The following is a 23,933-nucleotide window of genomic DNA, read 5'->3' on the forward strand; positions in this document are numbered from 1 at the left end:
ATAATGCTTTCCGCATTCACTTTTCTAAAAATATACATAATTTGATGTAAATACCAAATTTTTTATGATGAAAGGGTCAAAAATCAAACTCAATTGAGAGCTATGGGCTGAAATAAATATTGCATTATATCAAGCTATAATATATTAATTTAAACATTTTTTTAAATTTAAAATGTAATGCAAAAGATTTAAAAAAAAAAAATTTATATTACATTTTAAAATAATTTTTAAAATGTAAAATTAACATATCAAAGATTAGGAGCAAAATTTGGGCATCTCTGATCTATTTCTAAGATTCTGGTTACACAATAAAATGTTTTCCCCACTCTAGTTACCTAAATATATACATCATTTGATCTAAATCTCTTTTTTTTTTTATTATGAAGGGTCAGAAATTAAACTGAATTGAGGGGCCATGGGCTGAAATAAATGTTGCATTATATCAAACTATAATATAGTTGGACCACAAAACCAGTCATAAGGTTAAATTTTACAAAACTGAGATATATACATCATATGAAAGTTCAATAAATAAGCTTTCTATTGATATATGGTTTGTTAGGATAGGACAATATTTAGCCGAGATACATCTATTTGAAAATCTGGAATCTGAGGATGCAAAAAAATCTAAATACTGAGAAAATCACCTTTCAAGTTGTCCAAATTAAGTTCTTAACAATGCATATTACTAATCAAAAATTACATTTTGATATATTTATAGAAGGAATTTTTCAAAAAATCTTCATGGAACATGATCTTTACTTAATTTCCTAATGATTTTTGGCATAAAAGAAAAATCAATAATTTTGACCCATACTATGTATTTTTGGCTATTGCTACAAATATACCCCAGCGACTTAAGACTGGTTTTGTGGTCCAGGGTCACATATTAATTTTACATTTTAAAAAAATTCTCAAAATTTTTAATGTAAAATAAAAAAATAAATTTTTATAATAATTTTTAAAATGTAAAATTAACATAGGTTAAAAATTTGGCCCCCAGGTCCTGCTTGGGCATCTCTGATCTATTTCCAAGATTGTGGTTACACTATAAAATTCTCAAAATTTTAATGCAAAAAAAAAAAAGATTAAATAAAATAAATAAATAAAAAATCAATAAAAATGTAAAATTAATATATCAAAGGTTAAGGGCCAAATTTGGCCTTCAGGCTCTGTTTGGACATCTCCGATCTTTTTCTAAGATTCTGGTTACACTACAAAATGTTTTTCCCACTCATGATACCTAAAAATATGCATAATTTGATCTAAATCCCAAAATCTTTTACTATGTGAAAAATCAAACTCAATTGAGAGCTGTGGGCTGAAATAAATGTTGCATTTTATCCAACTATAATATATTATTTTAAATTTAAAAAATCTTAAAATGTTAATGCAAATAAACAAATAAATAAATAAATTAAATTGTATTCCATTATATTACATTTTTAAAAATTAAAATTAAAGTAAAATTAATATTTCAAAGGTTATAAGCCAAATTTGGCCCCATGCCCTGTTTGGGCATCTCTGAATTAAATTAATTAGTTTTAATAATAAAATATTTCTATTGATCACAAAAGAAGAACTGGAAGACAATGGGTACCATCAACTCTATGGGTACTCTATGGCAGGGGTGTCAAACTCAGTTCTTGGAGGGCCCCAGCCCTGCAGAGTTTTGTTCCAGCACACATACTAAGCAGTTTTTAATTAAACCTGAAAGACTTGATTAGTTGGATCAGGTGTGTTTAATTAGAGTTGCATCTAAACTCTTCTGCATCTTCAACATTCTTCAGAGGATCTTTTATTGTGCTCAACAAAAGAAATAAATTCATACAGGTTTGAACCAAGTGGAGGGTGAATAAATGATGACAGAATTTTCATTTGCAGGCGAACCATCCCTTAAAGTGCCCCTATTATGCCATTTTAAAGGTAGTTAATATTGTTGTAATAGTCTCTTAAAACAGGTTTACATGTATGCAAGTTCAAAAAACACTTTAGTTTTCTCCAAAATTAGATTTAATTTTACCCCGTTTCTAAATGATTCGTAAACGACTCGTGTGAAGCAGTTCGAAGAATCAGTCTCTCTAAACCCCTCCTTTCCGTGAGCCCTCACTGCTGTGATTGGTCAGATGGTGCAGTCCTTTTGGATTGGTCTACCGCTACAGCGCAAAACGAAACGCCCATTGGCATAACTGAATGACAGCTGCGGAGACCTGTTAATGCATAGAAAAGATAGCCTCGATTTTACCCTATCAATTCGAGCCGGAGTCTGACGATGAAACGGTTGAAGTGTCACATCGACAAGAAACTGTTTTGCAAGCACGACTGGAGCAGGACGTTTCTCAGTGGGTGTCATATGTTAACTGTGGACAGTGTTTGCAATTTGCTTTTGTAAGCGAACCGGGCACACCTCTACGTTGTGAACTTCAACACTGTACAATCCATAACACTGCGTTAAGCCATCGTTTATCATTATCATTACTTAAACTAATAAGGCAGACAGACAGTCAAGCTGCATCAATCACAAGACTTTTTAGACTACATTGCACTCACAGCTGAACAACAGAACTACAGAAACGCAAGTTAGCCGGTTACCAAGACATGTGCGGGTTGTTACACACCATAACGTACACAAAGACGTATTTTGAACGATCGCTAGAAAATACAATTATTAATCATACTTACAGGTAGAAGTTCAGAGGAGCAAGCCGGTCCAAATAAACTGGGCACTGATCCATTTTTTAAAACCAAGCATTTGGTGAATCTCGCGTTGTAAAGTTACTCCCCAAGATTAGAAAAGCAGTCATCAGTAAAATGACGCGAACACAACACAAGATTGGCATTGGACTGCTGAGGTGTTGAAAAAATTAATGTTAACCACTGATAGTTTCATCTTTTGGAAGGGCATATAAAACAAATTCACTCTCACAGGCTGTCACAGCGCAGGGCGTCTTCTTGACATGATGTAATCCACGTGAAAATGGTAGGCCTGCTGTTTGTGGGCGGGCAAGTTGTTCGCGAAATTGAATGTGGGCGGACATTACGCAAATGTGTAGTTCGTGACGTGTGGCCGTTACAGAAAAAAGATTCGAATTGCTGACGACTCGTTTAGGCGAATGTGAGCCGACTCTTTTTTTTGATAGACAAAAACTTTATTTATAGTGCACTGTCGGCGTCACAACTTTGCAGATAGTTTATGTTCACATACAGCTACATGACACACTACATGAAATATCATATTTGAAAAGGCATAATAGGGGCACTTTAAATTAAAGTCATTATTCATTCTGTTACTTTCCTGTTTAACACCATAAAGCTTCTTTGAAACAGTCTGTACTGTATAAAGCGCTACAAAATTGAAGGTGACTTGAGGAAAATAAGGCTCGGCTTGGCTTGACTAATGTCAGCTAACTCACTGAGTCATTTTACAGAGCTCCCAGCTCACTGGAAACGTTTCGAAATGTCACATTTAAATATCGGTTGCATTTAAAACTATAATCAATGCCAGTTCTTTCCTATGCGCACGCCACCAGACGCCTATTAAAAAGGCATTCAACGATTGCTCTGCAAAATGGCCCTTTTATTAATCAAACCAGGCAAACGAAATCCCTCAGTCAGAAGACATAAATAAGAGCTGGTCCTATAATAGTTACGGCAGATGGTTACGTAATCCTTGGAGGTCTGCTGGAGGCTTGTGCAGGCTAATTATTCATTTATTTTCAAAGGGGCTATTAACCCTCGAGTGAGCCTGTATTACCAGAGTTGTACTGTCAATGTATTACATAGCTGCAAATGAGATGTCCCATGTTCCATCAACACAATCCAAGCACCTGGGCACCAAATAAGGGAGCCAAAAACATGTACCTCCATGTGGATTTGATCTGTGCACCTTTCAAAATCCTAAATGGCAATGATGAGAAGAGCAGCGACTGTGTGTGGAAAAGCTTGGTGATGCAATTCTCTGGCAGGGGCTCTTATGAAACACAGAGAGAAGATTACAGTAAGTAGGTTAGTGGAACAACCAGAGAGCACACAGAATGCTGTTGCACTCAAAGCAGCTCCCTGTTTCGGCCTCCTCCCCCATGCGTCACTCCGTCACAGTTTCATCCCCGTCCGCTTCTCGTGTCCACCTCGAGGCTTCAGGTCCTGGGGGATCTGCTTTTCTCCTTTTCTGATTCAGACAGGCCTGCTGCGCCCCCTGCTACTCTCGGTCTTTCATCTCTCCTCTCATCCACTCATCTGTCTGTCTGTCTCTCTCATGCAATAAACATCACGGCTGCAGACTAATCCACCCATAACAGTCGAAGAGTTTCATCCCTGATTTAACATGCTATGAATGATAACGTCGATATAAAAGATGTCTTTTGCTTTCTTGTAAGTTCTTTCAATTTTCTACATTCAACCTTTTCTGTTCCCTCATGCGTGTTCGGTAACTATTGGCAACAGCCGTGACATTCTGACCCTAAACTACGCAGTTAGCGAAGGGATGGGGGTAGGGCTGAGCGACAACAGGTTCGATCTGTAGAAACAGTGAGAGAGAGAGTATAAAAGGACAGTTATGATTCATGATAGATGAATGCGAACAATACAATGTTTTCGAGGATGCAATCTACAATTGACACACGCTTCGAAAACATTCATCCAGATGTGAGGCTGCAAATAAATGATGCATTCAAATCTATTTCAGGTACAAAGAGTTGCACAGTTGGACACTTTACAGAAATAATGTGCTTTATTTTGAAGAGTTAGTTAGAGGTGTTTGCTAATGCTTCGATTTAAACAAACCCCTAGTTATTTTTTTGCTCATCTGTACAAGGACAATGTAAAAATATGAGACAAATTCACACTGGAAATCACAAAATAGATCATTAACCCTGTAAAGCCTGCTTTTTTAACCCTCTGGGCCTCTTCAAAAATCTAAAAATTGTATGTTTTGAAACTTTTGTTGTATTAGCGATGTGAGCGCACATAAAAAAAAATCACTGACATGTACTCACCCCCTTGTCATTCAAGATGTTCATGTCTTAATTTCTTTACGTTTTTTGCGGAAAACATTTCAGATTTCTCTCCATACAATGGACTTCTATGGTGCTCCTGAGTTTAAACTTCCAAAATGCAGTTTAAATGCAGTTTCAAAGGGCTCTAAATTATTATGGAAGCTCAAACTCGGGGGCACCATAGAAGTCCATTATATGGAGAGAAATCCTGAAATGAAAACTGAAGAAAGACATGAACATCTTGGATAACAAGGGGGTGAGTACATCATCTGTACATTTTTGTTCTGAAAGTGAACTACTCCTTTAAAGAATAGTCTTTAAAAAACAGTCTTTAAAAAATAGTCACACTTGGCTCCTTTGCGGTCAAAAATGACAGACATAGGAAATGAATAGGAAATTCACTGCAAAAATGCGGAGAATCTTTTGGTGGTACAAGTTACAAATTCAGCAATCAAAGCGATTTTAATGTGAAATGTTACATTTATTAAAAACTAATAAATAAATAATTAAATACAAAAAACATCTAGTTTTTTTTTTATAAAATTGTATAAATATTGCATAGTATAATACAACTGCTCAAAATTCTAAATAATAATCACAATATATATATATTTTTTAATTATTGAACAAAAATGTATTTCACTGATTTTCCTAAAGAAAAAAAAGTTACTTTTTAAGGCTTTGGTCACTTTTGACCACGAAAGAGCCAAGTGTGGGTTTTAATGGAACAGTTTACTGAACTTTAGAAAACTTTTTAAAAACTAAAAACTCAACTTTTGTTGAGTATCATATTTGATGCATCAGGGTTTTATGGCTCATATAGTATTTGTATGGCCAAAAAGTAAGATGAAGTTCTGATAGCATGTAAATAATGTTATGCAAATAATGTCAAAGATATTTATAACAGTGCATCAGACTGCTTACATAAAATGCATATAAATATCAGCTGTCACTCTATATCTCCTAATGTGTCTTAGTAATATGGCATTCAAATGCTTTGTTTTATAATCAAAGCTCTGTAGTTTTTATTATAGGGGAAAAACATAGTGCAAAGAAATACAACGACGATTGAGAGATGAACAAATCCTCAAAAGATACTCTATTACTCATAAATATTTGAACATTATTTTTTTAAAATGATGCATGTTAAGTTTCTTGAATCCAGTGTTCATCCTGAAATATCATTAATAACATAAGTTATTCTTACATTTACTTTACAAATATCACTACAGATTACATAACAAAAAGACAAGCTGAAGGTGGACATTTTTAGTTACACTACCAGTTTTTTTTTTAAATGTTTTTAAAGAAGTCTCTTCTGCTTACCAAGCTGCATTTATTTGATCCAAAATACAGCAAAAATTATGAAATAGTTTTACTATTTAAAATAACTGCTTTCTATTTTAATATATTTTTAAATGTAATTATTTCCTGTGATCAAAGCTAAATTTTCAGCATCACTACTCCAGTCTTCAGTGTCACATGATCCTTTAGAAATCATTCTAATATGCTGATTTGCTGTTCAAGAAACATTTATTATTACTATTATCAATATTTAAAACAGTTAACATTTTTTCAGGATTTTTTGGTTCTACTCAGCTGAACCAAAACATAATAACAATAATAATAAATATTTTTTGAGCAGCAAATCAGAATATTGTAATATTTCTGAAGGATTATGTGACTGCAGTAATGATGCTAAAAATTCAGCATTGAAATCACAGGAATAAATTACATTTTTAAATATTAAAGTTAGTTAAAAAAAATTCCACTGTTTTTGCTGTACTTTGGATCAAATAAATGCACGCTTGGTGAACAGAAGGGAATTCTTTAAAAAACATTAAAAAACTTACTGTTCAAAAACTTTTAACTGGTAATCTACAAGGCCTTTTACTTGATAAAAAAGAATGAACTATCAATCGGACAACAGAACAAATGTAGATGATCATGTACAACAGGTTTTACAGCAACGTTTTGATCATGTTGATAATTTAGATGCCTTTGAAATTTGCATATCAAATATGATACAGTAAGCTTTAGGTTTATATTTTTAGAAATCATTTTAAAAAGCCATTTAAAATAAAGTCTACCAACCACAACATCTATCATACTCAAAAAACTTAATATCAACAAGCTTTTCAAGAACAATTAGTCCTTGTCTTGATTGAAATCATGTTGTTTTCTTTCTGAAGACACTGACCGGTTCTTTCAGTTTTGGTTGGTGGAAGCAGACCGTGAACTGAATCATTTGTCTGTTTTTGTATCAAATGAATTAAACTCGCCAAGCAGCAGTTGTGCTATGGACATAAATAAAACCTTAGCTTACATGTAATATTGCTTTTCTAAGCATTCAGACTCACCATTTCTGCCTGACAGAAAATAAAACTGGACTTACACTGCCGTTCAAAACTTTGGGATCAGTAAGACTTGTAAGGTTTTTTAAAGAAGTCTCTTACACTCATCAAGACTGCATTTTTTTGATCAAAAAGACAGAAAAAAACAATAATACTGCAAAAAGTTATTACAATATAAAATAATTGTTTCTATTGTAATATACATTAAAATATTTTTTTTTCCTGTGATGCAAAGCTGAATTTTCATTAGCCACCATTAATCTGGTCTTCAGTGTCATATACTCCTTCAGAAATCATTCTAATATGCAGATTTTTTATTAGTTTAATTGATTAGTTTAATTATTAATGTTCGCAACAGTTGCTACCAAAACTTCTTTTGGAACATGTGATGCTTTTTTCAGGATTCTTTGATGAATAAAAAGTTACAAAGTTTAAGTAATAATTCTTTAAAAAAAAAGAAGGAATAAAAAATTTTAACAGTAGTGTATATTGTTAGAAAATATTTCTATTTTAAATAAATGCTGTAGTTTTTTTTTCTAAAAAAAGTATCACAGGTAAAAAAAAACATTAAGCAACAAAATTGTTTCCAGCATTGATAATAAATCAACATATTAGAATGATTTCTGAAGGATAAGAAATAGACTAATGATGCTGAAAAATTCAGCTTTGATCACAGAAATAAATTCGATATTTAATGTACATTCAAATAGAAGAACATTATTTTACATTGTAATAATTTTTCATATTATGACTTTTTTTCTGTATTTTTGATCAAGTATTGTCAGTGTACATTGAAGAAGGAACCTCACATTTAGAAACTGAAATACCATAGAGATGCAGAGGTGGCTGTTTTGAATTGAACCTGTAAGCAATCATCTACACTTTCAGAAATAAAGGTACAAAAGCTGTCACTGGCACATTATCCTTTCAAAAGGTACATATTTGTACCTTATTTACCCCAAAAGGGTGCATAGCAGTATCTTAAACAAACATATTAGTAGCTAAAGTGTACATTTTAGTTTCTAAATGGTACATATTAGCACCTAGCAGGTACTGCAAGGGGTAAATCTAGGTAACCCTCTTGTCCCTTTTGTTTGATAAAAATAATAATGTGTTAAAACACACACACACACACACACACACACACACACACACACACACACACACTGAAACAGAGCCGCTGATAAATAGAGTGAACAAACTGATCATAAACTCATTCTACTGTGGAACGGTGGCCTGATGAGGTGACTGACGGGCAAATCCTCACTCTCGCTCTCCCAGTAACCAAGATGGAGGTTTGAGTGTTCACAGGGATTATGTTTGATCCTGTCTTCGCATGGCGCCATAATCCCGCTCCCTCCTGCCCCCCTCCATCCCTCCATCTAATCCCTTGCTTTTCTACGATTTCAAAAGCTCTCTAATCTCCGCTGGCTTGAGCCTGTTTATCTGATGGGACTCCAGGCAACACACTACCAGGTCAGTGTGTCAGTGAAAACACACTCCCTCACCTTGTGTTCTCTCCTCCTTCTCACCTTCTGTTCTCTCTGGTCCTGTTCTCCTCTCTTCCTCCTCCTCCCTCATTGCTCATCCTCTTTGTCTCGGGCCACACGCAATGTACAATTTTAGATCAATTCGTCAAAATCTATTCCTTATTTAAAGGTTTTCCTTAGACGTTAAAATATTTCCTAGTATCTTGTATAATATTTGGCCAGGAATCACAATTATCTCATGTTAATCTTGAGTACCTATAGAGTAGCAGCCTCCAAAGGGCCTTCAGTTTTATCAATTTATAAAAGTGAGATACAGCTGTACCACTTAAAGGAGAAGTTCACTTCCATAAGGAAAATTTCCTGATAATTTATTCACCCCTGTGTCATCCAAGATGTTCATGTTTTTTTTTCTTTAGTTGAAAAGAAATTAGGTTTTTGAGGAAAACATTCCAGGATTTTTCTCCATATAGTGGACTTCAATGGTGGCCAACAGGTTGAATGTCCGAACTGCAGTTTCAGTGCAGCTTTAAAGGTCCACTGAAGTGCCTTGAAACACGCAGCGTTATTCTATGTGGTGACTTTAACTGAAACAAAAACATATCGCCCAGCCCCGCCCAATTATTTTTAATAGCCAATAGCGTTCCATTAATATCTGCTCGGTCCAGAGCCGTTAAGCTCGGTAAAGCTGCATTTGTAAGCTTATGACAGCCACAGACTAATAAATTACCCCACAGATTCAATATGAAACTCTTGCTAAAACAAAATAGTGATCATAATCATGCTGAGGCTGTGTAGTTTAATACATGCCGATCGCACGTATGAGCGCATATGATCTGCTCCGGGTTATTGCGTCTCTGTGTAGGGGGCGGGACACTACGGACTCTAGAGAGCATTTGATTGGACAGAATGTTTGATGAGAAACTGAAGTGCACGGTGATATCATCAAAATCCTTGATTCATATTGGCGGAAGTGACTAGACTGTAAGTTTTGAATGCCCATATCTTGTAAACGCGAATTTTGTCGTTGTTTTGAAGCACACTATCTTATAGATAATCTTAAGGCTAATATATTCATACTAAAAGCCAAAAAACTTTAATTTGATTTCAGGGGGACTTTAAAGGGCTCAACACAATCCCAGCCGAGGAATAAGGGTCTTATCTAGCGAAACATTTGGTCACACAATTAAGAGTTATATATCATTCGAAACGGTTAAGTGTATACTTTTATTTGTACTTTAAAAGGTTCTTCACAGCGATGCCATAGAAGAACCATTTTTTGTTCCACAAAGAACCAATCAGTCAAAGGTTCTTTAAAGAACCATATCTTTCTTACCTTTTCATGATCTGAAGAACCTTCTTTCGCCACAAAGAACCTTTTGTGAAACAGAAAGGTTCTTCAGATGTTAAAGGTTATTCATAGAACCATTTAAACAAAAAAGGTTCTTCTATGGCATCATGAAGCACCTTTATTTTTAAGACTGTACACAACAAAACTTTGTGATTAAAAAAAAAGAAAACAAATAGGGTGCTTTCTGTCTTCTGTCTCTGTGAACTGCTTTTAGAAACGTGTCACTAGTATGAACCTAAATTCACTGAATACTTAGCTAAAGAAAGCTTGATAGATCTACTTTTAAATAAAGTAAGTCTTATCGAAAACAAATATTCTGTGATAAAGTAATCTGTATGAAACCAACGCGATGTACAGTTTTGCCATCAGAGCAAATTATATTTAATGTGGTCATGCCCACGTGCTACTTTCGCTTTTGATATTATAAATATCTACATGAGACACGGCGCATATAAATGCCCACATCAGCTCCAAAAACAGCTTGACGATTCATCAAGTTTGTCTCAGCTACTGTTCGCTTCTGGATGAAGATGCATAACAACTCGGAATTTACCACAGAAAAAGAACACGCGCTGAGAGGAATAACACAGAGTTTGCCTCAGAAAGAAATAACACAGAGTTTGCCTCAGAAAAAAAACACGCACTGAGAGGAATAACACAGAGTTTGCCTCAAAAAGAAATAACAGAGTTTGCCTCAGAAAAAGAACATGCGCTGAGAGGAATAACACAGAGTTTGCCTCAGAAAAAGAACACGCACTGAGAGGAATAACACAGAGTTTGCCTCAAAAAGAAATAACAGAGTTTGCCTCAGAAAAAGAACATGCGCTGAGAGGAATAACACAGAGTTTGCCTCAGAAAGAAATAACACAGAGTTTGCCTCAGAAAAAAAACACGCACTGAGAGGAATAACACAGAGTTTGCCTCAAAAAGAAATAACAGAGTTTGCCTCAGAAAAAGAACATGCGCTGAGAGGAATAACACAGAGTTTGCCTCAGAAAAAGAACACGCACTGAGAGGAATAACACAGAGTTTGCCTCAAAAAGAAATAACAGAGTTTGCCTCAGAAAAAGAACATGCGCTGAGAGGAATAACACAGAGTTTGCCTCAGAAAAAGAACACGCACTGAGAGGAATAACACAGAGTTTGCCTCAGAAAGAAATAACAGAGTTTGCCTCAGAAAAAGAACACGCGCTGAGAGGAATAACAGAGTTTGCCTCAGAAAAAGAACACGCGCTGAGAGGAATAACACAGAGTTTGCCTCAGAAAAAGAACACGCGCTGAGAGGAATAACAGAGTTTGCCTCAGAAAAAGAACATGCGCTGAGAGGAATAATACAGAGTTTGCCTCAGAAAAAGAACACGCGCTGAGAGGAATAACACGCGCTGAGAGGAATAACACAGAGTTTGCCTCAGAAAAAGAACACGCGCTGAGAGGAATAACAGAGTTTGCCTCAGAAAAAGAACATGCGCTGAGAGGAATAACAGAGTTTGCCTCAGAAAGAAATAACACAAAGTTTGCCTCAGAAAAAGAACACGCGCTGAGAGGAATAACAGAGTTTGCCTCAGAAAAAGAACATGCGCTGAGAGGAATAACACAGAGTTTGCCTCAGAAAAAGAACACGCACTGAGAGGAATAACACAGAGTTTGCCTCAGAAAGAAATAACAGAGTTTGCCTCAGAAAAAGAACACGCGCTGAGAGGAATAACAGAGTTTGCCTCAGAAAAAGAACACGCGCTGAGAGGAATAACACAGAGTTTACCTCAGAAAAAGAACACGCGCTGAGAGGAATAACAGAGTTTGCCTCAGAAAAAGAACATGCGCTGAGAGGAATAATACAGAGTTTGCCTCAGAAAAAGAACACGCGCTGAGAGGAATAACACGCGCTGAGAGGAATAACACAGAGTTTGCCTCAGAAAAAGAACACGCGCTGAGAGGAATAACAGAGTTTGCCTCAGAAAAAGAACATGCGCTGAGAGGAATAACAGAGTTTGCCTCAGAAAGAAATAACACAAAGTTTGCCTCAGAAAAAGAACACGCGCTGAGAGGAATAACAGAGTTTGCCTCAGAAAAAGAACACGCGCTGAGAGGAATAACAGAGTTTGCCTCAGAAAAAGAACACGCGCTGAGAGGAATAACAGAGTTTGCCTCAGAAAAAGAACACGCGCTGAGAGGAATAACACAGAGTTTGCCTCAGAAAAAGAACACGCGCTGAGAGGAATAACAGAGTTTGCCTCAGAAAAAGAACACGCGCTGAGAGGAATAACACGCGCTGAGAGGAATAACACAGAGTTTGCCTCAGAAAAAGAACACGCGCTGAGAGGAATAACAGAGTTTGCCTCAGAAAAAGAACATGCGCTGAGAGGAATAACAGAGTTTGCCTCAGAAAGAAATAACACAGAGTTTGCCTCAGAAAGAAATAACACAAAGTTTGCCTCAGAAAAAGAACACGCACTAAGAGGAATAACACAGAGTTTGCCTCAGAAAGAAATAACACAGAGTTTGCCTCAGAAAGAAATAACACAGAGTTTGCCTCAGAAAAAGAACACGCACTGAGAGGAATAACAGAGTTTGCCTCAGAAAAAGAACACGTGCTGAGAGGAATAACACAGAGTTTGCCTCAGAAAGAAATAACACAGAGTTTGCCTCAGAAAAAGAACATGCGCTGAGAGGAATAGCACAGAGTTTGCCTCAGAAAAAGAACACGCGCTGAGAGGAATAACACAGAGTTTGCCTCAGAAAAAGAACACGCGCTGAGAGGAATAACACAGAGTTTGCCTCAGAAAGAAATAACACAGAGTTTGCCTCAGAAAAAGAACATGCACTGAGAGGAATAACACAGAGTTTGCCTCAGAAAAAGAACACGCGCTGAGAGGAATAACACAGAGTTTGCCTCAGAAAAAGAACACGCGCTGAGAGGAATAACACAGAGTTTGCCTCAGAAAAAGAACACGCGCTGAGAGGAATAACAGAGTTTGCCTCAGAAAAAGAACACGTGCTGAGAGGAATAACAAAGAGTTTGCCTCAGAAAGAAATAACACAGAGTTTGTCTCAGAAAAAGAACACGCGCTGAGAGGAATAACACAGTTTGCCTCAGAAAAAAACACACACACTGAGAGGAATAACAGAGTTTGTAAGACTGTACACTCACAATAACAACAAAACTTTGTGATTAAAAAAAGAAAACAAATATGGTGCTTTCTGTCTTCTGTCTCTGTGAACTGCTTTTAGAAACGTGTCACTAGTATGAACCTAAATTCACTGAATACTTGGCTAAAGAAAGCTTGATAGATCTACTTTTAAATAAAGTAAGTCTTATCGAAAACAAATATTCTGTGATAAAGTAATCTGTATGAAACCAACGCGATGTACAGTTTTGCCATCAGAGCAAATTATATTTAATGTGGTCATGCCCACGTGCTACTTTCGCTTTTGATATTATAAATATCTACGTGAGACACGGCGCATATAAATGCCCACATCAGCTCCAAAAACAGCTTGACGATTCATCAAGTTTGTCTCAGCTACTGTTCGCTTCTGGATGAAGATGCATAACAACTCAGAGTTTGCCTCAGAAAAAGAACACGCGCTGAGAGGAATAACAGAGTTTGCCTCAGAAAAAGAACACGCGCTGAGAGGAATAACACAGAGTTTGCCTCAGAAAAAGAACACGCGCTGAGAGGAATAACAGAGTTTGCCTCAGAAAAAGAACATGCGCTGAGAGGAATAATACAGAGTTTGCCACAGAAAAAGAACACGCGCTGAGAGGAATAACACGCGCTGAGAGGAATAACACAGAGTTTGCCTCAGAAAAAGAACACGCGCTGAGAGGAATAACAGAGTTTGCCTCAGAAAAAGAACATGCGCTGAGAGGAATAACAGAGTTTGCCTCAGAAAGAAATAACACAAAGTTTGCCTCAGAAAAAGAACACGCGCTGAGAGGAATAACAGAGTTTGCCTCAGAAAAAGAACATGCGCTGAGAGGAATAACACAGAGTTTGCCTCAGAAAAAGAACACGCACTGAGAGGAATAACACAGAGTTTGCCTCAAAAAGAAATAACAGAGTTTGCCTCAGAAAAAGAACATGCGCTGAGAGGAATAACACAGAGTTTGCCTCAGAAAAAGAACACGCACTGAGAGGAATAACACAGAGTTTGCCTCAGAAAGAAATAACAGAGTTTGCCTCAGAAAAAGAACACGCGCTGAGAGGAATAACAGAGTTTGCCTCAGAAAAAGAACACGCGCTGAGAGGAATAACACAGAGTTTGCCTCAGAAAAAGAACACGCGCTGAGAGGAATAACAGAGTTTGCCTCAGAAAAAGAACATGCGCTGAGAGGAATAATACAGAGTTTGCCTCAGAAAAAGAACACGCGCTGAGAGGAATAACACGCGCTGAGAGGAATAACACAGAGTTTGCCTCAGAAAAAGAACACGCGCTGAGAGGAATAACAGAGTTTGCCTCAGAAAAAGAACATGCGCTGAGAGGAATAACAGAGTTTGCCTCAGAAAGAAATACCACAGAGTTTGCCTCAGAAAGAAATAACACAAAGTTTGCCTCAGAAAAAGAACACGCACTAAGAGGAATAACACAGAGTTTGCCTCAGAAAGAAATAACACAGAGTTTGCCTCAGAAAGAAATAACACAAAGTTTGCCTCAGAAAAAGAACACGCACTAAGAGGAATAACACAGAGTTTGCCTCAGAAAGAAATAACACAGAGTTTGCCTCAGAAAGAAATAACACAGAGTTTGCCTCAGAAAAAGAACACGCACTGAGAGGAATAACAGAGTTTGCCTCAGAAAAAGAACACGTGCTGAGAGGAATAACACAGAGTTTGCCTCAGAAAGAAATAACACAGAGTTTGCCTCAGAAAAAGAACATGCGCTGAGAGGAATAACACAGAGTTTGCCTCAGAAAAAGAACACGCGCTGAGAGGAATAACACAGAGTTTGCCTCAGAAAGAAATAACACAGAGTTTGCCTCAGAAAAAGAACATGCACTGAGAGGAATAACACAGAGTTTGCCTCAGAAAAAGAACACGCGCTGAGAGGAATAACACAGAGTTTGCCTCAGAAAAAGAACACGCGCTGAGAGGAATAACACAGAGTTTGCCTCAGAAAAAGAACACGCGCTGAGAGGAATAACAGAGTTTGCCTCAGAAAAAGAACACGTGCTGAGAGGAATAACAAAGAGTTTGCCTCAGAAAGAAATAACACAGAGTTTGTCTCAGAAAAAGAACACGCGCTGAGAGGAATAACACAGTTTGCCTCAGAAAAAAACACACACACTGAGAGGAATAACAGAGTTTGTAAGACTGTACACTCACAATAACAACAAAACTTTGTGATTAAAAAAAGAAAACAAATATGGTGCTTTCTGTCTTCTGTCTCTGTGAACTGCTTTTAGAAACGTGTCACTAGTATGAACCTAAATTCACTGAATACTTGGCTAAAGAAAGCTTGATAGATCTACTTTTAAATAAAGTAAGTCTTATCGAAAACAAATATTCTGTGATAAAGTAATCTGTATGAAACCAACGCGATGTACAGTTTTGCCATCAGAGCAAATTATATTTAATGTGGTCATGCCCACGTGCTACTTTCGCTTTTGATATTATAAATATCTACGTGAGACACGGCGCATATAAATGCCCACATCAGCTCCAAAAACAGCTTGACGATTCATCAAGTTTGTCTCAGCTACTGTTCGCTTCTGGATGAAGATGCATAACAACTCAGAGTTTGCCTCAGAAAAAGAACACGCGCTGAGAGGAATAACACAGAGTTTGCCTCAGAAAAAGAACACGCGCTGAGAGGAATAACACAGAGTTTGCCTCAGAAAAAGAACACGCGCTGAGAGGAATAACACAGAGTTTGCCTCAGAAAGAAATAACACAGAGTTTGCCTCAGAGAGAAATAACACAGAGTTTGCCTCAGAAAAAGAACACGCGCTGAGAGAAATAACACAGTTTGCTTCAGAAAAAGAACACGCGCTGAGAGAAATAACACAGTTTGCCTCAGAAAAAGAACACGCACTGAGAGAAATAACACAGTTTGCTTCAGAAAAAGAACATGCGCTGAGAGGAATAACACAGAGTTTGCCTCAGAAAGAAATAACACAGAGTTTGCCTCAGAGAGAAATAACACAGAGTTTGCCTCAGAAAAAGAACACGCGCTGAGAGAAATAACACAGTTTGCTTCAGAAAAAGAACACACGCTGAGAGGAATAACACAGAGTTTGCCTCAGAAAAAGAACACGCACTCAGAGGAATAACACAGAGTTTGCCTCAGAAAGAAATAACACAGAGTTTGCCTCAGAAAAAGAACATGCGCTGAGAGGAATAACACAGAGTTTGCCTCAGAAAGAAATAACACAGAGTTTGCCTCAGAAAAAGAACATGCGCTGAGAGGAATAACACAGAGTTTGCCTCAGAAAAAGAACACGCGCTGAAAGAAATAACACAGTTTGCCTCAGAAAAAGAACACATGCTAAGAGGAATAACACAGAGTTTGCCGCAGAAAAAGAACGCGCTGAGAGGAATAACACAGAGTTTGCCTCAGAAAAAGAACACGCGCTGAAAGAAATAACACAGTTTGCCTCAGAAAAAGAACACATGCTAAGAGGAATAACACAGAGTTTGCCGCAGAAAAAGAACGCGCTGAGAGGAATAACACAGAGTTTGCCTCAGAAAGAAATAACACAGAGTTTGCCTCAGAAAGAAATAACACAGAGTTTGCCTCAGAAAGAAACACAGAGTTTGCCTCAGAAAAAGAACACGCGCTGAGAGGAATAACAGAGTTTGCCTCAGAAAAAGAACATGCGCTGAGAGGAATAACACAGAGTTTGCCTCAGAAAAAGAAAACACACTAAGAGGAACAACACGGAATTCTCAAATGCTCGTCTTGCATTAGCTCGACCTCACATATTACGTAATCAAGCATGTGTGACATAGGCAGAAGTATCGACCCAGTGTTCACAAAACGAACGTGTGAAGAAACTTTTTTTTTAAACAATTTTTGAAGTTGTAGGAGAAAATGAGATGGAGTTTTTCATCCTGCCTCATCTTCTTTAACCGAAGTACACAGCTGAAGAACTAACCACACGTGACTTTTCCTATGTTCTTACACAATGCGTAATTGGCTGTAATCGTGTAGGGCCCTGCAAAGCTGCATTAAAACCACAATTTGAACCTTCAACCCATTGGCCAGCATTGAAGTCCATTATATAGAGAAAATTCCTCAAAAAAAAATTTCTTTGCAACTGAAGAAAGACACGAACATCTTAGATGACATAGGGGAGAGTAAATTATCAGGAAATTTTCATTCTGGAAGGGAACTTCTCCTGTAAAGTCCCTCTATAGTCAAAAATTGTATCCCTTAAAACTCATCTTTTTGATCATCAAAATGACATATTTAAAAGTTTTTTTTTTTTTTTTTGGTGAAAATAATTTTCTCATGCCTTAAAACAGCTTGAATGTAACTCTACCCCTCGCCTCATTTACTATACACGGATCTATGAATACGCAAATTAGCTCCACCTCCACTCAGTTACATGAGCCAGAGCCTCCTGATCCATCCACTAACCGAACTAGTAAACATGATAATGCGGATAATGACTGATAAAACTATGTTTTTACTAGCGGACAACTACAGTGGATTCTGTAACATTCGTTAAAGTCACTTACTTGACAATGTTATGTGCTTAAAATTCCTTGAAAACTCAAATGCAGCCTAGTTTGTGATCCCAATTTGTGCCCATGAGCATATGCGTTTGAAGTGCGGACGTCAATGCGGGAGAGGTGGGTCTGACACAGCGCTACTTTTACACTGTTGCCGTGGGTTATTATTCAAGTTAGCAGTTTTGCTCTATTTAACTTTTGGTTTTGAGCTGGTAATCACATTGGTATATTTTGCATACTAATGGCAGGACTCTAATCCATTGACGCGATTGGTTACTGACATTTGTGACATAGCAAAAAATGGCTGGTTACAAACCACGTTTCTGGGACAGCCTTTGGGAAACTACAGTTTTAAGGAGAAAATATTCAGCAATGGTGTTGATTAATGGATTGGCATATGGTTTGTCTAAAAGCATATTAAAAACACCACAGACATTTTTTTTTTACTTTTGTTGACTTAACTATTGACTTAAATGAACAATAGGTAAAAATCTGATCCAGATACTGTATGTTCAATCCAGAATCTGATCCCTTATGCAAGGTTCATCTGATGTTGTAATTGCTGTAATTTCGAGATGACAACACAAGGTGACGTTCTACTGTGCTGTTCAACGTGGAAGTACGCCTATGGCAAAGACTTCTGTTTCATTAGCCGCAATAGTGAAATAACGAGAATAATAACAACGTGCAGTAACCCGTAAAACTGTCTGCACTACAAACCAGTGTGCACATAATTAAGATAATACATTAAAATAATATCATAAGACACCAATTTGCAAAATCAAGCAGCGAAACAAGCTGCTTCGTTCGGCTAAAAAAAGTTGGACACGGATGAGACCGAAAGGCAGAATCATAAAATTTACAAATATCCGGGCCCGCTATTACAGAAAAATAGTATAGGCTGAATCTACGGCAGTCAGGTGATACAAGTCGTAGCTCTCAGAGTATTCCCAGTTTATCAGGTGTAATCACGAGTTCTAAGAGGACATGCTTTTTATGGGCTGGAATCTCGTAATTACGATAATTACAACATGGCATGAACGCACCTTTATATGAGCCTGAAGTAATGTATTTGGGAAAGAAATAATCTGTCATGTGTTCAACTCATTTTTTTTTTTGAGACTTTGGGAATGTTTAGCATGGGAATTCAATGCTTTAATTGTGTAAATAAATCAGAATGCATGAAATAGCATTAGACTTTTCTCTTCAACTGATCAGACTTACAATATTTGGAAGGTTGGTAGATTAAAAAAATCTGATCTGATAGCACCTGAGCCATGTTAAAACCACCCAAAATGCACTATCAATTAAAAATGTGACCCTGGACCACAAAACCAGTCATAAGGTTAAATTTGACAAAACTGAGATTTATACATCATATGAAAGCTCAATAAATAAGCTTTCTATTGATGTATGGTTTGTTAGGATAGGACAATATTTGGCTGAGATACATCTATTTGAAATCAGAAATCTGAGGATGCAAAAAAATCAAAAAGACTGAGAAAATCACCTTTAAAGTTGTCCAAATTAGGTTCTTAACAATGCATATTACAAATCAAAAATTACATTTTGATATGTTTACAGTAGGAATTTTACAAAAAAACTTCATGGAACATGAACTTTACTTAATTTCTTAATGATTTTTGGCATAAAAGAAAAATCAAAAATTTTGACCCATGCAATGTATTTTTGGCTATTGCTACAAATATACCCCAGCGACTTAAGACTGGTTTTGTGGTCCAGGGTCACAAATATTCTATCAGTTGCATAGAAATATGTGAAAACTATTAAAAAAACATGAGCAACTGCATTGCAACGCCCTGGAAACAACTCAAAATTCCCTTGCAACCACTAAAGCATTCTATTAGCTGCAAAGCAATATGTCAAAAACCAAATATTATTGCTATAATAATAATAATAATTATTATTATTATTCTTATAGGTCGAAAAAGAAAAAATGGTATATTAAATATTATTTTGATAGCAGAAATGGCAAATTTTGTCCATACCAGTGATAGTTTGGTATAGTATATTTATATACTATTTAAATATTTATTTATATTTTAAATTCACTTTCAGTTGCAATTTTAATTTTACTGTAAGTTTGAGTAATTTTAATGTGCTTTTCATTAGTTCTTTTTATATTTTTCAACTCTATTTAACTTTTTTAAACCTAATTCTAACCTAAAAAGATTGTTTAACCTAATATTTATATTTTATCTCAGCTTTACGTCAATAATTGTAGTTTTAGCCAACAATAACAACACTAGTCCATACACTTACATAAAGTCTTAGCAATGTAGCATTGACACACCTTTGTGGAGAAGCTTTTTAAACATAACTACACCCGTTGATTCAGACTTCACTCATGTTAAATATCAGGAACGTGATGTAATCGTTATCTGCGGGCATGAACCAACCTGCCAACTACAGCCAAACCCATTTCCCAAAAGCTAGTTTGACCATTAAAAACAGTCTGTCCTTTACCTTAAGAAACAAACAGTGAGAAAACATCAAGACTTGCAGTTTTAAAATTATATGAGGAGGAAAAAACACATTTCTATGTTGTATTTTCTCCTTGCTATTGCATTGCATCGTTGTAAGACATCTATAATATGAGTGGCATGTGTGGCTTTGATTAACAAAGATATCTGAAAACAACATCTACATTTATTCAACCTCCACCATTCAAAGAGAACAATACGCATGCTTGAAAAACACTAAATGCCTTATGAACGTCAGCAATGACAGTCACACCCATATAGGGAAAACGAAAGAGAGAAACAAGCAAAATGATGGAGTTTTGACCCATTTGGAAAAGCGCATAACCACACGTATGTCACCAACAATGTGGCATACGAAAGCGGACACTAGTGATGTGTCTCTGATTTGTAAGGCAAATTTCCCTGCAAATGTTCCGGCTGGTGAGAGGAAGCAGATGCTTGCGGAGCCATTGAGAACACGTAGAAAGGGCAGGGACGGTGTTGCTGTGGAAACGGGTAAGCAAGCAAGCCTGTTTACCGGCATTGAGTCAGTCAGCATGCCGTGCCATGTGAGGATGACCCATATAGCGGCAAGGATAGGTTGATTGGCAGAAACACCTACCCGCCTTCTTGTTAGTGTGCACGCTAGAGCACACATGCACGCAGCTCTTTTATATTCTGCCATTTTCTAAAGAGCTCAAAGAGATGGATAATAGAGTTGACTAACACCTAAACCCCACTGAGAGCAAATCACAGCTGTATAATAACCTGCATGTTTTTTTTTTTTTTTTCAAAAGTAACCTATTATTTTCTCTTCAGTCATATTTATGTTTTTTTCTGAACTAATCAAACCCAGCAGAAATTGTTGAAGCTTTAACCGTCTTAAGAACCTTTTGTGGAATGGAAAGATTCCATAAATGTTAAAGATTTCTCATGGAGACAAAGATGCCAATAAAGAACCTTTATTTATAAGAGTGTGATAGATAAAACTGTAAGTTTAATCATTAACAAAAGTTATAGCATGATTTCATGCTGCTCAATTATTTTAGTTATAAATTATGTCTGCAAACGGTCAAAAAAGCAGAAGTTGTAAATAAAACAAGAAAATAATATTTCAATCTCTCTACTTCAACATTTTTTATGTTTAATTCAATGTGTTATTTGCTATTTCTTTCTTTCTAATTGTTTTTTGAATTTACTAGACATTTGTGATTTTTTTTAAAAAAACAATTGGTGGGTGAATGCAAAGTTTCAAAGACAGAAAAAGATTTTTCAAATAAACAAAAGCATTGGAATATATTTCTTCCAATCTCTTATTTATCCATCACCATGTCACCAAATAAAATGGAAAGCAAGCAAGCAGCTGGATCTAATGTCATCCAGATACAATGAAACAAAAGCCAAGGAAACAACACCCATGTACAGATGAACTAGAAAGATGACAAAACTCTCTCTGTTTGGTGACCTAATTTTACTGTAACCCCCCTAAGACTCTGTCTCACCCCCTACAAAGACCGCCATTAGCTCAAAACACCCCACCACATTCTCTTCCTGTTTAACTCAATTAAACACATCTAGTCACTCTGACTCTGTATTTTCTATATATTTTGCTGCTCTCTCTCACACCTTTTGTTCCCTCCTGTCCTTCTTTCACACAATAGCACCCCATCCTTCAAAAATCCTCATCTTTCCATTGAGCTGGTCTCCATGGCTACAGCTGTTCTAGTTCATTTTTAATACCATCATTCTCACTTTCTGTTAAACAAGACCCTCTCACTTTCAGCGTTTCCTCATTCTGGCTCGCTCTCGTCTTGAGACTTCTCAAAATTCAGGGGTCGTTCAGAGGTTACAGAGTTTCATTTCATTCTCCTCCCACAACAGATTCCAGGGAATCAGTGAATTCTATAAAAGAGAGAGAGGAGTGTTGGTGAGAAACAGAGAGATCTAATGAGTCCCGGTGGTCAGGGCTTATGTAACAGCTCTCTGTGGCATTAGCGCTAGCTTAGCATATTCGCATCGTACTTGAGCTGATGTAAGAGTCCAAATCAGTATTCACAGTGAGCGGCGCATGCAGCAGGGCCACACCAGCACACAGCATATATGGAAATCTCCCAACAGTTTCTGACAGCGAGCACACTGCGCTTGACACCAGAGAGAGAGCGAGGGAGAGAAACAATTATAGCATATTAGCAGGAAATTAAACATATAAACAAATGAGGGTGAAGAGAATGGATGACAAATAAACAGACAGACAGGCCAATATATCGACAGACAGACAGAAAGATAGATAGACATACAGTCAGATAGACAGATTGATAGATAGACAGATAGACAGTCAGACAGATTGACAGAAAGACAGATAGATACAGACAGACAGATAGACAGACAGACAGATTGACAGTAAGATAGAAATATAGGTAGACACTCAGACAGCCAGACAGACAAATAGACAGCCAGACAGATACAGACAGTCAGACCGATCGACAGACAGACAGACAGACAGACAGACAGACACACACACACACACACACACACACACACACACACACACACACACACACACACACACACACACACACACACGCATGTTGGGTTTACATGTTTCATGGGGACATTCCATAGGCGTAATGGTTTTTATACTGTACAAACCGTACTTTCTATGGCCCTACACCTACCCTACACCTAAACCTAGCCCTCACAGGAGATTGTGCACACTTTTACTTCCTCAAAAAAACTCATTGTGCATGATTTATAAGCCTGTTTCCTCATGGGGACCTAAGAAATGTCCCCACAAGGTCAAAACCTACTGGTATTCCTATCCTTGTGGGGACATTTGGTCCCCACAACGTGATGAATACCAGGTACACACACACACACACACACATATATATATATATATAGACAGTCAGACCGACAGACAGACACACACACTAGGGGTGGGCGATATGACCTAAAATGAATGTCACATTATTTTTCATTGTTTGAACGGTGATGGTATAATACCACGGTATTACTTTTTTTGGTACATTTTGGGAGGAGTAGCCTGTCCTGTCCCTTTAGTATGTGAATAAAGTTAATATTTTTATAATATAATAAGTAAATGGTAGGTATCCTTATCAAAAAGAGACATGGGAGAGTATGCATTCTCAACATATTTATTTTGCAAAAAACCTAAAGATCTTACTTAACAGTGTACAACCAAACAAAAATTATTTTTCATTGAAATTTAATTTCTGCAATATTTAAAACCTTTAAATAACTGGGGGAAATCAACCCATAGCAACAGTTTAAAAGTAGACCAATTCTGTGGGGAAAAAATACGAAATTTTCGTATGAGATTTTTGCACGTAAAAAAAAAAATACAGGTTATGTTAATCGAGTTTACACACTGCCTCTGAAACTTTCGTCCGTCATAAAAAAATTCGGATCGTGTTTGATTTTCTGCATTTTCGCATCCATAATAAGCATTTTGAGAAGGATGGCGAATATGAGAAAAAAAAAAACGCATACGAAAATCGGACTCGGTGTACAATGACCTTTATATTTGAAAGATCACGGTTCGAAAGTAAAGAGAGATGACAAAAATAG

The sequence above is a fragment of the Garra rufa genome, chromosome 10 (assembly GCF_049309525.1).
Source record: "Garra rufa chromosome 10, GarRuf1.0, whole genome shotgun sequence".
In the NCBI taxonomy this organism is placed as follows: domain Eukaryota; kingdom Metazoa; phylum Chordata; class Actinopteri; order Cypriniformes; family Cyprinidae; genus Garra; species Garra rufa.